Raw genomic sequence first — 17,373 nt, forward strand, 5'->3', positions numbered from 1 at the left:
ATTTGTTTATGCCACAATAAGTGTCCCTGTGTAATGCCAGCTAAGCCAGGGAGTGGGGACAATGATGTCACTACTCAGTGCTGTGCACGCAGTCAGTTAATAGTGCAATTGCCTGTTATATATCATATATAAGACTGTTATTAGGGGTTCCGCAAAATTCTTTCGAGTTTAAAAGGGTTCCATGACCAAATAAAATTGGGAAACACTGTAGACAGTTGTCTTCTCAGCAGATGTATATATCCATATTGGGGAGCCTTGTGGGGGAAAAACGTCTCCAGCCTGCGGACAGAAATAGCACTAACTTAGTGGAAGTGCCTCTTTGCATGATGTAGCCAAAGCAGTGGGTTTTGTTTGCTCCCATTCAGCAACAATAAAAGGTTGAAACCTCTTTAGAAATAAAAAAAAACTATAGGACCAAGGAGACACCCTGGAAATAGTTGGTTCCAGAGGGAGCCATAGCTGTGATAATAGTAAGCCCTTAAGAAGTATGGTCCTGCATCAGGATATGGTTGTTTGAGTAAAGTACTCTGATAAAGCTGAATGAAGTGACCCAGAAATCAACTATGGGCTGCAGACTTACCTCTCGTCAGGGTGATGTGTTCACTACGAGGTGTGAGTGCTTCAGGTCCACATTGCCTAAATTCTTTTCTTCAGTGACAGCTGTATCATGATAGGGTTATTACTTGGCTGACCTGCTTACAATGAAAAACATTAAAATTGAAACAGTTGTATAATTATTTTTAGTAGGGCTATTCTGTTCAGTCACTTCCTCACCCACTCACCCTAAATTTCCATGTGCTGTTTAGGAAACAACTGGGTTTTGGACATAAGTGTGATAAAAGGGCTTATAATTTTAATAGCAGTACAATTTAAATTACATTTTGAATCTATTGTGTGAATGTACATATTGAAATTACTTGAGACCAATCAGACAGAAATGTGTGACTAGTTACTGCAGCCACTGTGCTAATTACTAAAGGCCTGAATTGCTGAGCACTTACAACTCCATTTGAAATTAGTATGAGCTGTGGGGACTCCACATTTGATGATCCCAGGCCCCTGTTTGTATAACTTTTTATTACATTCCTTATGTAAACTGGATCAATTTGGAGTAGCTAAATGCATATGCAACATTGGAAGACCGTGTGCCACCTTGAGAAAATACATTGATGTTTGCTTCTAGAAAAGCAGTTCTTTTTCAGCACGAAAAGCCTGATATTATAATAGGCAAACATCAGCCTTACCATTTGGAATGATGCACAGTCATCAGTCTCCAGGCCAGATGTGACCACACTGCATACCACAGGCCATAGAATGTCAACCAATAATTCCTGCAATTAATGGAAATTATTCTTGTCAGGTAAGTGAATGTTACTGAGCTGATAATTTTGAGGTATAATTTGGGAAGACCTACCTGCTCAATATAGAGAGTCCAAGTGGTGACGAAGCTACCATTTAATTATGTCCAAAGGTGTCTTGTTTGAGGATGGTTTAACTAAGACCTTTGTGTGCATGTTTCAGTCACAATACTGTTGCTTTTGTCAACCTGAAATACTCTTAAAAGTGGAAAAGGTCCTCCAATCTTGACCTCCAAACCTTCTGAAAACCTGCTTAGGCTAATTTTGAGTTACTTATGAAGCTTTTGTAATATATGTTTTCTGAGACAAAATATTTCCTTTGAAAACAAGGACAGGTACGGCTATTTTTTTGCTTTTACTCTCAGTATATTAATTCGATGATTATGTGAAATAATTTCAAATACTTTTTCATTGCTTGTTACACATAGCTCTCCCTGCTGAGGCTCAAGGTTTCAGTTGTAGAGCATTATTTCATAAACTCCTTGTGATATGTGATCTTTGAAAAGAACAGAGTATAGGTACACTAATATATCCAGTCTCCACAGAACAAAAAGAGTGGTGATTCATCTGATACGAATCACAAGACAATCCTGTCAGTTTTGTGGAGGAAAACCCTGGGACGAAGTTTTATTTATGTGCAATAAAGTAAGTAAAGCTGCTTTGCTTTCCAGGACAAAGGATTTAGATTTGTATCTTGAAAAAGCTCAACTCTTTGTTCTCCACCCTCTGTTGGTCTTTGACATAATTCAGGAGTACTTTGGCTCACAGTGATAAGTGATTCTGTTTTCATCGCATTACTTATAACAAAAATCTCTCAAGACCTTAAAACATTAGACTTCTATAGAAAGAGCTATGCTGATGCTGTTGTACAAAAAACATTCAGACACAAATATTAAATTCATTCTACAAGATAATTCATTAAAAATTACGTAGATATTCATTGTTTTCAGCAATGCATTTTTCATCAATCAAAATGGTAGGTTAAATTGCTTCTTTCTGCTATATTTATATGCTTGCACAGGTGAGCTACTAGCTCTTAAAGAAAATAAATTAATTTCTACTTTAAATTGTTCACTAAACTATTTGTGTGAAGAATTTGGTTTGTAATTTCTCTGGGTATGTCTACACTACCCCGCTAGTTCGAACGTGGAACGAGGTGTACCGGTAGTTCAGAATAGGAAGCCTAGTCTGAACTACCTAGTTCGAGCCCCGTGTAGCCGCGCTACACGGGGTTCGAACCAGCGGGGATTTAAAAATGGCGGCTCCCCGCTTATGCAAATGAAGCCCAGGAAATTCAAATCCCGGGCTTCATTTGCAAGTGCGGTATGCCTACATTACCCTCCTAGTTCGAACATACCCTCTGAGAGTATTCTTAATGGGAATACTCATTGGGAGTATTCAACATTGGAGTGGTTGCAATTAGTTTTGATTGAGTATACTTCTGTTCCCTGATTGGGTAAGCCATACTGTGTCTTGGAACACAGTTTCCAGTGTAAATGTTTTCTCTCTAGCTGATATATTTTGTAAAAGATCTGTGTTTGTATGTCTTTTCTCTTATTTTTCCTTTGAATTTAAATTATTGTAGAACTAAAAAGAAATGTTGACTATTTGTCTGTTTTTATAATGCAGTAACAGTGGTTGTGTCTGTGAATCAGCGATGTTAGTTGTTCCTCTTTTATTCTTGGGTTGTGTAAGTTTTGGTGAGTTGTTATACACACAGTGCCTGTGATTCTGTTTACTGTGGTGCAATTCAGTGGTTTGAACTAGAAAATGAATCTCAGCTGGTTTATTTTATGTGCTAAGGAGTGAGGAGGAAAGCATGTGTTACAGCTTACCTCTATATAACTAGAACCCACTTGCACATCACGTCCAAGCTTGGCTTACTGAGCATGAGTCTAAAGGAGTTGAAGTGATGTTCCACCCTGTGCTCTTTCCCATTTCTGACCATCAGGAAGGAACTGGGGGTTTGTGGCAAAATAGAGGATCGTACTGCTATATTCTTCTATCTAAAGTTGGTGGCAGAAGGTGCACGTAAAGAAAACCCCACACAGCTCCTCCTCCCAACTCTCTGGTATGTAATTGACTTTAGCTTCAACTTGTTTATTCTCACTTACCAATCTGTAACTTATACCACCTCTCACATCATGTCTGCATTTGGTCCAGCATTATAAATATGCTACAGCAGCAATGGGAAAATATCACAGTGTTATGTCAACAATCGTTGAGTTGCCATGTTTTCTGTGTGTGCATGTGTGTAAGATGGAGAGAGAGGTAGATGGACACCACATCTAGGAAGTACTGGATCAGAAGGTCCCAGTAAACAAAATGAGAGATTTAAAAGGGAAAGAAAACATTTTTCTTCTCGCCTAGTGGTAACATATACAGATTTGCAAGCTAGAATATCTTCAGCTGGTTAAGATTCTCTTTTGCAGAGATGCAGGAAACAGCTCAGGTTAAGATGCCTTTGTCAACAATGGAGGCAGTTTATGTGTGGAGTGCCTTTATATAAGACAGCTCGACTTCTGTACCTGGTGACTATTGATTTTAAGCCACCCAATGCACAAGTGTGCTCTGCAATTTTTTTTTTTTTTGCAAGAATAAAAATCCATGGCTTTGAATATGTTGATTGGCTAAGGTACTGTCCAAAAAAAGAATATAATCAGGAGAGTGAAACCAAATGAATCTCCAATGCAATTACATTTTGCTTAATAGAATTATTCCAGAGCTTAATCCTGCTTATCCTTTGGTTCATACCTACCTTCTTGGCTTCCTCCTAATGATAGTGAGGAAACAGTAGTTTTGTGTGACAAGAACAAACAGAGAATCACAGAATACTAGAACAGGAAGGAACTTCAAGAGGTCATCAAATCCAGTCCCCTCTACTCATGGCAGGACCAAACACCATCTAGACGCATGACATCCAACCAGTTCTGAAACAGTAACCACTAACTAGCCACACTTAACACTCACTCACTAGCCACATTGTTCAAAGCAACTAGCCACACTCAACAGGCCAAATAATCACTAGAGCCTAGTGTGTTGGACACCACAGATCTAAAACATCCCTGACAGGTGCTTATCTAATCTGCTCTTAAAAATCTCCAAAGGGTGGCGATTCCAGAATCTCCCTAGGCAATTTACTCCAGTGCTAAACCACCCTGACAGGAAGTTTTTTTTTTTTTTCTAAAGTCCAACCTAAACCTCCCATGCTTCAATTTAAGCCCATTGTTTCTAGTTCTATCATGTGACAGATGTTAGTCATATTGCTTCATCCATTAATAGATTCTACAGTGGTGAGTATGGTAGAAGAATCTATATAGAGTAGAACAGATGTTTACCCTAGGTTAGTGTATACTCAGTCTATCAATATGTAATTACAGGTATATTTTACTGGAGCTTAGTGAACTGTCACACCTATAAACGTGAGAGCTTTTTTGTTTCAGTCAAAATATTTCCTTCAGTTTAGTATCCCCAGCGTGAAATGCTGGTATATTAGTAACACTTCATTTTACACCTCTCACAGCTGGAGCTTCACATGAACACTGAACAGATCATAAACAAGTTTATTCTCTTTCTGGAACACTAGATATGGATAACAAACAGCACTAACCTTTCCCAAGCTGTGGGAACTGCACCTTTATGAGGATCAGGATAACAAAAAGCCCCTTTGTAGTAATACTGCGCCTTTAACACTTGCACACAAGGGAGGATAGCCCAGAATCACATACGGTTTGCATCAATTTATAATATACCGTTAGACAAGTGACTGGAAGGCTAATTCAAAATACAGTGAAATTGTGCCTAAGAATGTTACGTTTGCACTACTTACACATTCACATAATTTGGACTACTTATTTGGGTATGCAAGTGACTTTACGGTATTAGTCTTATTTACACTCAGCAAAAGAAACCATAGAAGCATATAGGGAAGCTCTGACTTGCCAATAATGAATCACTGTGGCTTTTTTAGATAGCTGCCACATCTAGTTAAAAGATTAAGAAGTGAACTCCATAGCTAGCCTTTGTGCTCTCCCTGCATCCATGCAGCAGGCATTGAACCACAGCATATAGATGTGAAGCCCGCTATGCCAGTCTTGAATTTCCTGTGTTTCCTAATTGAGTCATAAAAGGATTTTAAAAGTGATGAGAATAAGAGGACCGAATATAGACTTCACTCTCCTACTAATTCAGCACATATCATGCAACTGTCATAGTTAATGTAAAATAAATGTGTCTGGCGTGTCAGGTCCTCAGAGAGGAAGAAGCTAGTGTGTAGGTGTACAGTGTAGAACCTGACAGAGATGTACATCAGAGTCTAGGCATTAATAGTAAGGTAATAGTGGTGACGACAATCATAATTAAAAGTGAATTTTCACTCTATTGTACAATCTGGAATACAGGAGTTGACTTGCCTCTTTGGAGAAAAGGAGAAATGAGGAAAGAGACTGGAGAAAGGATCTCTAGCACGTATGGTGGTGTATGGTGCCTCAGGCAACACTGGCTCATGAATTGACTAGTGAGCACAATCTTTATTAAAGCAATTAAGTTATCTGCATGATCCTGTGTAAATGATGGACCATGTAAACACACAGCAAATCTCATAACTGCTAATTTACGGATGTGAGCATGAAAACCTCTCTTGACTGGATGACACCTTTGGCAGGCATGTACTTGTAGAACATTTACTTGTGCAGACACAATACTACAATGTTACCACCACTAATGGGTTTATGCAAAGAGTAGCAAAAACTAGAACTACAAGACAATAAGATAATGAAAGTGAAGGATGAGTATTGTCTATGGAGAGCTCTTTTCTTCCCTTTGCTTCCAGTGTTCACATAACTTGTATTATCAAATGAACCTACCATAACTATATTCTGTATGTTCAATAGCCACATCTACTCTCACGGGGTCTGTCTACACTACAAAGTCAATTCGAACTAACAGCCGTTAGTTCGAATTAACTTTAATAGGGGCTACACATACAAACCGCTAGTTCGAATTTAAATCGAACTAGCAGAGCGCTTAATTCGAACTAGGTAAACCTCATTCCACGAGGACTAATGCCTACTTCGAATTAACTAGTTCGAATTAAGGACTGTGTAGCCACTTAATTCGAACTAGTGGGAGGCTAGCCCTCCCCAGCTTGCTCTGGGTGGCCACTCTGGGCCAAACCAGGGAAACTCTTCTGCCCCCCTTCCGGCCCCAGAGCCCTTAAAGGGGCATGGTCTGCCTACAGTGCTTGTGCCAGTTGCAAACCTGCCAGCACCCAGCCAGCAGACCCTGCACCTGGCACGGCATGAGCCTGCCACCCAGCCTTCTGCCTCTTCCCAGGACCAGGCTGGTGGCTCCCAGGTGCCTGCCCGGGGGTGCAAAAGGCGGGCGCCTGCCTGGTGTAGTGCGGAGATCGTGGACCTCATCGAGGTTTGGGGGGAGGCCTCCAACATCCACAATCTCCGTACTAGGCACAGGAAAGTGGCCATCTAGGGCAGGAGAGCTGCCAGCCTGGCCACCAAAGGCCACATGCGAACCCAGGAGCAGGTTTGCATGAAAATCAAGTTGAGACCCCCACCCTGAGCCCTGAGCTTAGAACATAAGAACATAAGAACGGCCGCACCGGGTCAGAACAAAGGTCCATCTAGCCCAATAGCCTGTCTGACGACAGTGGCCAATGCCAGGTATCCTGGAGGGGATGGACCGAAGACAATGATCAAGCGATTTGTCTCCTGCCATCCATCTCCAGCCTTCCACAAACAGAGGCCAGGGTCACCATTCCTACCCGCTGACTAATAGCACTCCATGGACCCAACCTCCATGAATTTATCTAACTTCTCCTTAAGCTCTGTTATAGTTCTAGCCTTCACAGCCTCCTCTGGCAAGGAGTTCCACAGGTTGACTATGTTCTGTGTGAAGAACTACTTTCGCTTATTAGTTTTAAACCTGCTGCCCATTAACTTCATTTGGTGTCCTCTAGTCCTTATATTATGGGAAATAACGAAGAACTTTTTTTTATCGGCCCTCTCCACACCACTCATGATTTTATAGACCTCTATCATATTCCCCCTCCGTCTCCTCTTTTCTAAACTGAAAAGTCCCAGTCTCTTTAGCCTCTCTTCATATGGGACCTGTTCCAAACCCCTGATCATTTTAGTTGCCCTTTTCTGAACCCTTTCCAAGGCCAAAATATCTTTTCTGAGGTGAGGAGATCACATCTGTACACAGTACTGAAGATATGGCGTACCATAGTTTTATACTTCCCCTCCTCCTTCTTCCCCTGGCTTCCCCCTTCCAGCTCCCTCCTCCCAGGTTTCCCCCTCCCCTCTCCCAACCTCTCTCTTCCCCTCTCCCACCTCCTTTTCCCAGTCTCCTCAGAGGTTAATCCCCCCCACCACCAGTTTTGTTCAATAAAGAGAGTTTCTATTTTTGAACACGTGTCCTTTATTTTGTACATCAGGAAGGGGGGCTAGGGAGGGGTAAGTTGAAGGAGGTGAGGGAGGAATGGGGCACGAGCCCCTGATGGGGAGGACTGGGGTGGCTCTGCGGGCTCCTCTGGTTGGAGCTCTCCTGCAGGGCCTCCTGGATCCTGACAGCCCCCCGATTGACCTCCCCCAGATGGCAGCCTGCGGCAAGTGCAGCAGGGCTGCTGGCCGAGTGCTGTGATGTCCCAAGTGTGGGCACTCCGGGCACTCCAAGCCAGCACTGCTTTGCTGTCCCTCATCGAGTTAGACAAGCAAGCGGGGTACCCCTGAGAACTGTCTGTCCGGGGTGGGGGTCAGGTCCCTTTAAGCACAGCCCTCGGCTAGCCTGAGGCAGCAACTCCACGCTCTAAGTCCTAACCTGATGCCCTGCCGGCACTGCTTCCGGCCAGCCTTAACCCCGGTTCAGGGTCCACTCAATGTGGACATGCTAGTTCGAATTAGCAAAACGCTAATTCAAATTAGTTTTTAGGTCTAGATTTCAAATTAACTAATTCGGATTAAGTTAGTTTGAATTAGTGCTGTAGTGTAGACATACTCTTATAAGACTAGAATGTTCGCTCTTGTCTGGGACCTCTGTCTATAGCATGTAAGAACTAAACAATAAGTGCAAAAGTTTATTTGTACTCAGCAGGGTGTATTGGTTTAAATCAAGGCAATTCAAAACATTGATGTAAAATAAAATTTAAATCACCAAAAAACTCATTGATTTAAATCAAGTTTCCCAGTGATACTACTTCACATATTTCTTCAAACAAATCTCTTCAAATCTGACCACTAAAAGATTAATTTTCAGCTCAGTACAGCATTTTACAACATCTAAGAGGATATACTTTTGAGTAATTTTTTTTAGATAGAGTACCTAATACTCATTACCAGTGTCAAGCTACAGATGCAGCAGCAATGCATTAGGAATGGTAAGAAATAAGCATATGCACAAACACAATGCCACTTATATTTTATTAAACTAAATCTTAAATGTTACATAAATGATTTCACATTTGCAACTTCAGCAGTCTGACAGTGGTCTTTAAACTCTTCTTATAATTTTCACAAGTCCTCAGAACACTAAGGCTGTGTCTCCACTGCACCCCTTTTCCGGAAAAGGGATGCAGATTAGACACTTTGGAATAGGCAAATCCGCGGGGGATTTAAATATCCCCCGCGGCATTTGCATTAACATGGCTGCCGCTTTTTTCCGGCTTGGGGATAAGCCGGAGAAAAGCGCCAGTCTGGACGTGATTCTCCGGAAAATAAACCCTTTTCCGGAGGATCTCTTATTCCTACTTGAAAGGATGTGTTGCCCGACAGGTGTGGGGAAGGTGCAAGCCTTTTAAACAGAAGCATTTGAAAGGACTCGTTTGTCTCTGACTCCCAGGCAACGAACTAGGGGGCTGTATCAAAGCCCTCAGTGGGCCAGATTTGGCCCCCTGAGAGGCTTTTGCCCACCCCTGGATTTGGGTCATTAATTCTTTTTTATGAGACTGTAAGCGTATCTGTAGCATGTTTGTGATGAGAGTTAATTGTAAGGCTTATTTTTACATGAGAAATTTACTATTCTATTGATGATTTTAAAAAGGCCAAAAAATCTAATTTAAATTAAAAAAATCCAGGGTTTTTTTTTAATCTTTTCTTTTTATCCACCCTTCTATTCAGTTTTCCATCTGAAATCAGATACAGAATTTGTCATTACTGATGAGGACAGTTCTGTGTTTGTTTGGGCCAGTGGTGCATTTATATGTGATTTGTGTAGATTTTAGCAGAGCAAATGCAGGCACTGCTGAGATCCACCGATTGAGTGCGGCCCTGACTTACGAAGGAATTATGCACATACTAACTTCTAGCATGACTGAATATGCCTATTGGCTCCAAATGCTTTCCTCGATTGGGACCTATAATAGTTACTATATGTTCACTTTGGGTTTTATCCAAAACCCTGTAAGTCAGTAAGAGTGTTTCCATTATCATTAGTGATCTTTGGATCAGGGCCTTTTTTATTTTAAAACCTGTTTTATGGGGGGTTTTAACTAGTATGAAATGGTGTCTAAAATGGAGCTTGGCAGAATCTCCGTTCTATTAAGTTTAGTCAGAAATGGTTTTCTTGCAATGGACATTTATGGCTATCTGAAAAGGTCTATTATTTAAGAACATAGGAATGGCCGTACTAGGTCAGACGGTCAGAGGGGGTGGACTGAAGACAATGATCGAGCGCTTTGTCTCCTGCCATCCCTCTCCAGCCTCTGACAAACAGAGGCCAGGGACACCATTTCTATCCCCTGGATAATAGCCTTTTATGGACCTAACCTCCATGAAATTATCTAGCTTCTCTTTAAACTCTGTTATAGTTCTAGCCTTCACAGCCTCCCCTGGCAAGGAGTTCCACAGGTTGACTATGTGCTGTGTGAAGAACTACTTTCGCTTATTAGTTTTAAACCTGCTGCCCATTAACTTCATTTGGTGTCCTCTAGTCCTTATATTATGGGAAGTAACGAAGAATTTTTTTTTATCGGCCCTCTCCACACCACTCATGATTTTATATACCTCTATCATATTCCCCCTCAGTCTCCTCTTTTCTAAACTGAAAAGTCCCAGTTGCTTTAACCTGTGATAGAAATGTAGCCGTGTTAGTCTGGGGTAGCTGAAGCAAAATGCAGGACAATGTAGCACTTTAAAGACTAACAAGATGGTTTATTAGATGATGAGCTTTCGTGGGCCAGACCCACTTTGATCTGAGGAAGTGGGTCTGGCCCACGAAAGCTCATCATCTAATAAACCATCTTGTTAGTCTTTAAAGTGCTACATTGTCTTGCTTTAACCTCTCTTCATATGGGACCCGTTCCAAACTCCTAATCATTTTAGTTGCCCTTAAATTTCATTTGCCATTTTTTTGCCCAATCACTCAGTTTGGTGAGATCCCTTTGAAGTTCTTCACAGTCTGCTTCTGTCTTGACTATATTAAACAGTTTGGTATCATCTGCAAACTTTACCACCTCACTGCTTATCCCTTTCTCCAGATCATTTACGAATAAGTTGAACAGGATTGGTCCCAGGACTGACCCTTGGGAGACACCACTAGTTACCCCTCTCCATTCTATTTATCTCACTAGGATTGGACTTCCACTTCTTGAAAGATGCCTTTTTGTCCCTCGCTACTTCTTTTACATGGTGGTTAAGCCACGGTGACTCTTTTAGGTCTCTTGCTATGTTTTTTAATTTGGGGTATACATTTAAGTTGGGCCTCTGTTATGGTGTCTTTAAAAAGTTTTCATGCAGGTTGCAGCGATTTAGCTCTAGTCACAAATATTTATACTTTATTAATGTAAATAATGACAATCCCTGCCTTGAGAAACTTAGAGTCCATAAAAAAGACTTTTCTCATGAAATGGTGCTATATCTTTGATGATAAAATGCAAAGTAGAATGCTCTAAGAAGAAACAATCAAAGCAACAGCACATTTAAATATCACAGAGCACCCACATAGTTCTTCTGAGTAAAAATTGCAGTTTAACCTGAAAACTTATGACACACAAGGGTCATTTTATTTTTCAAAATGAAATGGAAACAAGGAAAATCGGTGATAGCCACTTAAGTCTTCAATGCTGTTGTTTGATTGCAAACCAAATAGTATAATTATATCCTTATTCCAGAGTGTATCATGTTGGGATACCTTGAGTATTAAAGGTGCTACCACATAGAGTATAAACTCTGATTTTGTTCTGTTTGCTTGTACAGGCAGTCCCCGGGTTACGTACAAGATAGGGACTGTAGGTTTGTTCTTAAGTTGAATCTGTATGTAAGTCGGAACTGGCGTCAGCCGCTGCTGAAACTGATCAGTTTCAACCGCGGCTGAATCTGGACGCCAGTTCTGACTTACATACAGATTCAACTTAAGAAACCCAGGCGTCCCCAAGTCAGCTGCTGCTGAAACTGATCAGCGGCTGATTCCAGGAAGCCTGGGGCAGAGCAACTCTGCCTCGGGCTTCCTGTAGTCAGCCGCTGGTCAGTTTCAGCAGCGGCTGACTTGGGGACGCCTGGGGCAGAGCAGCTGGGGTGCTGCTGGGTTGCTTCAGTAGCGCGGCTCCTCGGCGCTACTGGAGCAACCCAGCAGCACCCCAGCTGCTCTGCCCCAGGCATCCTGATTCAGCTGCTGCTTAAACTGACCATCAGCGGCTGAATCAGGATGCCTGGGGCAGAGCAGCTGGGGTGCTGCCGGGTTGCTCCAGTAGCGCCGAGGAGCCGCGCTACTGAAGCAACCCAGCAGCACCCCAGCTGCTCTACCCCAGGGGTAGGCAAGAAAAGCCTGGTCTGCTGGGGGGGGGGCACTAGCTGCACCCACCCCCCAGCAGACCAGGGAGACCGGGGTGGTGGGACTGCCCAAGTCCTCCACGGCTCTCCCTGGTCTGCTGGTCGGTAGACGGGGAGCAAAGCCGTGGAGCACGCCTGCAAGGGCACAGCTCAAGCGTGCCCAGGCTGTCCCGCTGCGGGCGTGCTCCAAGGCTTTGCTCCCCATCTCCCTGCAGACCAGGGAGACGGGGAGCAGCTTTTCTCACCCCGGAGGACGGGGGCGGCAGACCGCAGCGCATCTGGGCGTCCCGCCGCTCCCGTACTCCAGGGCGAGACATAAGTCGGATCCGCGTAACTCGGGGACTGCCTGTAGACTGAAATTGTGGTAACTAAAACAATCATTGTAACCCAAAGAAAAACTTCCATAACTCAGTCATTGAAATGATTTGCTCACATCTGTTTCCATTTGTTAGGTTATTTTATGGTTATCAATTGATTCCTATGAAAACATCACAAGGTTTAAATGCAAGTTCACAGGCCAATAAAGTTTTTTAGAATACAGTTTGTATTGATTTAAATCACTCACTGGGATGCAGCATCACAAAGCAACCCCGAAAACAAACAAGACAGCTGCTATGAAGTGAAAGTTGTGGTCCTTTAAAAGGCAATGGAAAACTTTCCAGTGATTTCAATTGTTAGGATTTCATCCATGATTTATAATGGAGATGCAATAGCTCTCTTCTGTCTCCCTATTATGCGATTCACTTCAGTTTTGTATTTTGTACAAGTCAGTTCTAATACAGCTAGTCCGACTTTACAAATTTGATGCAAATTTAAATTGTAAGGAACCTAAGATTCCAAAATACTTTTTGGAAATAGTGACTGGGGCACCTAGGAGCCCAAGTCCCAGTGACTTTTAGTGAAATGTAGGCTCCGATGTGCCTCAGTCACTTTTGAAAATGAGATGTAAGTACTTTTGATAGCTAGCTCTCTTCTTCCTCTCTCATTCCTGAATGTAAATGGTACTGCATGTAGTGAAGATGATATAAGAGAGGAAGCATTTTATGATGATTAGAGCAGGATGTATGATGTTAGACAATTTCTTAACTTTTCCTTGGCTCAGTTCATTCATCTGTAAAATGATTATTGTAACACTGTGGACTAAATCCAGATGCCCCTTGCTGGAGGCTTCATCACCCTGTTTTACTCAATCCCAGAGAAGAGCAGAGATTTTCTCCAGCATTCCATGAATCAGGGGGGCTGCTGAAGCAACCAGTCAGAAGGTAGAAAGGTCATGTTAAAAGGAAGCAGCAGAGGCAGAGCAGTCAGTCACTGTCTGGTGCTGGAAGAGGGAGGACCAGGTGTCTGACTGGGTAGAAGAGCAGCAGAACTGAGAGTGCTCACTGCAGAAAGGGCTGAGCCCAGGGAAGGCTGCTGAAGACCAGGTGCTGTCTGGAAGACCAGCAGAACCATGGACAGGCTAGTGCATGCAGGTTGAGCCAAGGTGACTGAACTGAGAAACCAACCAGACTGAGCCCAGATGATGGATCCAGAAGGACTCCAGCTAAGGATTCCAAGATAAGCTCCAGCTGAGCTATTAAAGAAGGCAGTACCTCTGGGAAGGAAGCTGTGGTGCTATGGCCCCATACTAGGGTTGTGAGAAAGCACTAATGATTGTATGTCCCAGAAGATGTGTGTGTAACTTGGCTAGAGGACTGGGTTGCTGAAGACCCACCAACAATGATTGGCCATGGGATAGGTGCTTACCAGAGGCAGGTGCCACCCTGTTGTAAGCCCAAACAAGGAAGCACGCTCACACACAGCCAAAAAGGAGCCACCCATCAGAGGTGGATGTTGCTCCATTCAAAACTTGAGGGATTGTAGGCACATGAGAGCTTGCAAGAGGCGAGCTGTTACAGGTAGAATAATGTCTACATCAGAGATGTATTTTCTTTTGTAATTAATGGTCATAAAGTGCATTGAAACAGCATGAATTATATAAATGTGAAGTAGTATTATTACTATGAATGTGGCATGAACTCCAACTCCAAAGGCCCCCTCTCACTTGAAATAATACTGTTATCTTCTGAATTGATAGCGAGTTCTGGAGGGCAAGTTCTTCCTGCGATGTGCCATGTATGTTTACAATACTGGCTATACCTCAAGACCTACATTAAAAGGTCCCTGCAGCCCTCCCATGCACTCCTCTTTAAAACTGCAGCCGTGTTACCATGGGCTGTAACTCATAACTCATAAACTGAACAAGGCCAGGTCTTGTTCATACTTGGATGGGAGACCTCAAAGGAAATCCCAGATGTTGTAAGAAGTCGAAATGGTGATTCATTCTTCCCACTGAGTCAGCATTGAACCACTGACCCAACATAATACTAGCAGACACTGTGCTGCCAGGGGCTTCATCTTCTGAATTAGTTGCATTACATGATTGGAGTCCCTGAGTAATTGGGGTCGTGGGTGTAGAGGTGTTTGTCTCACTACTCTGGGCAATTTCCAAAGTTAGTAATCATAGTGCAGCTATTTAAAATGTGTCCCGTTACTGTATTTGTAGAAAATATATTCTATAGCTCCTAACCAAGAAAAAACGGTTGTACAGTGTTGATGGTGCAGACATGCTTCACTTTGGGTCCTTTTCCCTATTTATTCTGCTTACAAAGGGATCAGCTAGGATGAAAGGTGAATTAGAACGACTCTTACAATACCTGTGTGAACTTAAAAAACAAAAACTGGTCTGGTAGCACTTTTTAGACTAACAGACTAACATGTAGATGGTATCATGAGCTTTCGTGGGCATAGCCCACTTCTTCAGATGACTGGAGTTTTGAGTTTCGGACGTGCAGACCCAAAATAAATAGGGGAGAAGGGGGAAGGGGAAAAAAAGGAAAGGGGGGGCGGGCAACAAGGAGCAGAGGTTATGCAAAAATCAAAGGGAAAAACAGGAAGGCAGAATAGGCAATCAGTAAGTACCTGAACATTGGATAGTTAAAATGAAGCAGATAAGGATCAAAGTCAATAGGTAGGGGGGATACTGTATAAATTGCTTTGAAATTTACTGATGGAAAGAGCTGCATCAGAGCCAGCTAGTAGTATTAATATTTTTAAAAGTCTTTGAAGCAGAAGTTAACAAAGCTCTCCTTGCCCTCACTTCTAAGTGACAGGCATTTTACAGTCAAATGGAAGAGAAAACGCTCTTACAGTATAGGAAACTTGTCAGACCTTATCAAGAGCACTTTTTGCAGTACTAGCCAAACATGACATAAGATAGAAGGGCATCGACTAAGGGTATGTCTACACCAGCTCGGTAGTTCGAGCTAGGTAGGCAAATGAGGGCAATCGGAGTTGCAAATGAAGCCCGGGATTTAAATATCCCAGGCTTCATTTGCATCTTCCCAGGCGCCGCCATTTTTAAATCCCCCTTAGTCTGAACTCCGTGCCTGCAGCTACACATGGCACGGAGTAGGTAGTTCAAATGAGGATCTCTAATTCGAACTACCGGTACACGTCGTGGAATGAGGAGTATCGGTAGGTCGAATTAGAGATCCTAATTCGAACTACCTACGCCATGCCGCGTGTAGCCGCGGACACGGAGTTCAGACTAAGGGGGATTTAAAAATGGCGGCGCCCGGCAAAATGCAAATGAAGCCTGGGATATTTAAATCCGGGCTTCATTTGCCACTCCGGTTGCCCTCATTTGCCTACCTAGCTCGAACTACCGAGCTGGTATAGACACACCCTAAGAGACAATGACCCCTGAGGAGTTCTAGATTTAATAGCAAAATCCAAATGAGCTTTGCTCACTTGAATCATATTGTGTGTCAACATACCTGGTGAGAGAGCTGTGGTAGCAGCCAGGTTCTGTACATTCTGTACTTGGGAAGCTGCAGAGAATTTGTCAGGCAGGTGCATTTTCAGAAATCTGAGCAGGACCGGATTATGATGTTCTGAGGCCCTAAGCTATGTCAAGTGCAAGAGGCCTCATACCATAAAAAGAAAGTGTTTTCACAGAATGGACATTAAATATATGAACACGAAAGCTCGATGTTTGCTCACTAGCAGGTTTACCCAACGTTGCTCAGGTCCTTAACTCCATTTTTGTTTTTCTTCGTGTAAATCATGGCTCTGTGATGGGGCTGGGAACGAGGGGTTCATTAGGCTACCACAGCCCTCTCGCACCACAGCTGCTCGGGGCCTCTCCATAACTGCTGCTGCTCCAGAGGGTACAGCCAGGGGATGAGTTCATGTCCCCCAGCTGGGGCAGATCCAGGTTTGTCTGCCCTGCGCTCCCTAGCCAGATTGAGGGATGGAGCAAATTGTGCACTTTCCCCTCACTCCCTGATGAAGAGGAACAGCCAGCAATGTTCCCATATGGAGGGGGGAAGCTGCAGCCCTTCCCTTGCCATCCCTAAAGGATGCCTAGGGGGTGGGAGGCTCAAGGCTGGGGCAGTTTTGGCTGTGTGTGTGTGTGGGGGGGGGTACATATTCAAACAGCTTTCACCTGCCTGGTGATTCTGTCTCTCTTCTGTATGGTTTTGTGTGTCCCCATATGCACGGGACGTGGAGCTTCAGTCTCCCCCTCCCCCCCCACACACACACCCTGCACAACCAAACCCTGCCCTTGCTTAAAGTTATGATTAGAGGAAGCCTGGAAGTGTTCCTAGCGCTTACTGTTTATGGGAAGCTCTTTAGCAAACAGAAGGACAGATAGATTCACTCACTCAGGCTATGTCTAGACTACAGAGTGTTTTTGAAGAAAGTGGCCTTCTTTCGAAAAAACTTCACCTTCGTCTAGACTGCCGCCGCATTCTTTTGAAATTAAATCGGAAGAACATGGCGGTTTTTCAACATTTTACGAGGAAGAATGCCTTTTTTCGAAAGAGTTGCAGAAATACTAATTTTACAAGTGCAGTTATCTTTTTTCCCCCCCAGCCCTGGCCTCCTGCCTGTTTATAATGAATCGTTAATGAAGGATAAAGGTACAGTAAGGGTGTAGAGACAGATGTGTATATTTTTGTCATATTTGAATGAAAATGTCTGTATTTAGAGACCATCTTTTTACCATGTCTGCCTTAGTTATCAACAGATTTTGATTAAATTTGAAATAGGGTTTTTTTTTATAGAGATCCTTCATATTGCCAGGCCCAACAGTTAGCTTATGTCTTAATTCAGAACTGAGTCTGAGAATTGTCTAGAGGAACAAAGTACTTCTGTCGTCCCCCTTCTTATCTCTTGCCAGGAGATTT

Source organism: Pelodiscus sinensis, chromosome 14, assembly GCF_049634645.1.
Source record: "Pelodiscus sinensis isolate JC-2024 chromosome 14, ASM4963464v1, whole genome shotgun sequence".
Classification (NCBI taxonomy): domain Eukaryota; kingdom Metazoa; phylum Chordata; order Testudines; family Trionychidae; genus Pelodiscus; species Pelodiscus sinensis.